Here is a 702-nt window from a genome sequence, read left to right on the forward strand (position 1 = left end):
TCCACACACACAACCCATGTTTTTAAAAGTTGCTCTTTATATCGAACATTGAAAAAATATGTTCATGCCAGGTTCATGTAAGAAAAATATAAATAAATCTATATGTGCAAAAGTAAGGAGATAAAGGCAGTAGAAAAAAATTATAGGATGGTAACAAGAACAAAGTGTGAAGAAAATTGATATTTGCTATGCAATCCTTCAATAGCACTGCACACTATTCATAAAATACTGTTTGTGGTATTTTAATAATTTTTCATATATTATCCATTCTTCTAAAACCAGTCACTGAAACAAAATTATATCTTTACAGCTTGTACTTTGGCACAAGGATTTCATGATCTATGTCTATATCTTTTAATGATATCGTTGAAGAGAGAGGATGGCGAGACATACTGCAGATCTGGTAGCATGTGTAGGGCAGAGAAAAACACACTCTTTTGTCTGTTTATTCACTGCTACTAAATAAATAACACTAATTAGCTAATAAATTATGGAAATCCACCCAAAAGAGGTGAGGAAAATAAAAGGAGAATGAGAATGAGAAAATGAGTTTCACAGTCTAAAAAAGGAAAATCCTACATTTGCCTTATAATATTTCAAAACAATAAATAAATCTATCCTTATGTATAATAAATATTATTGTACTAAAGCAATAAATTACTAGATCAGTATAAATAGATTCATAATTTTATTCCGTCTGGG

At 29.6% G+C, this 702-nt stretch overlaps 1 protein-coding gene across 1 annotated transcript in view; it reads right to left on the minus strand.

The window, feature by feature from the left end:
* Positions 1–439: 439 nt before the first annotated feature.
* Positions 440–702, minus strand: part of LOC119587877 — a 29,378-nt gene continuing 29,115 nt past the window's right edge. The window contains exon 18 of the mRNA XM_037936580.1: positions 440–702. This exon is cut by the window's right edge and continues 466 nt beyond it. The gene's annotated coding sequence lies outside the window, so the exon portion shown is untranslated.

Source organism: Penaeus monodon, chromosome 23 (genome assembly GCF_015228065.2).
Source record: "Penaeus monodon isolate SGIC_2016 chromosome 23, NSTDA_Pmon_1, whole genome shotgun sequence".
NCBI classification, from domain to species: Eukaryota; Metazoa; Arthropoda; class Malacostraca; order Decapoda; family Penaeidae; genus Penaeus; species Penaeus monodon.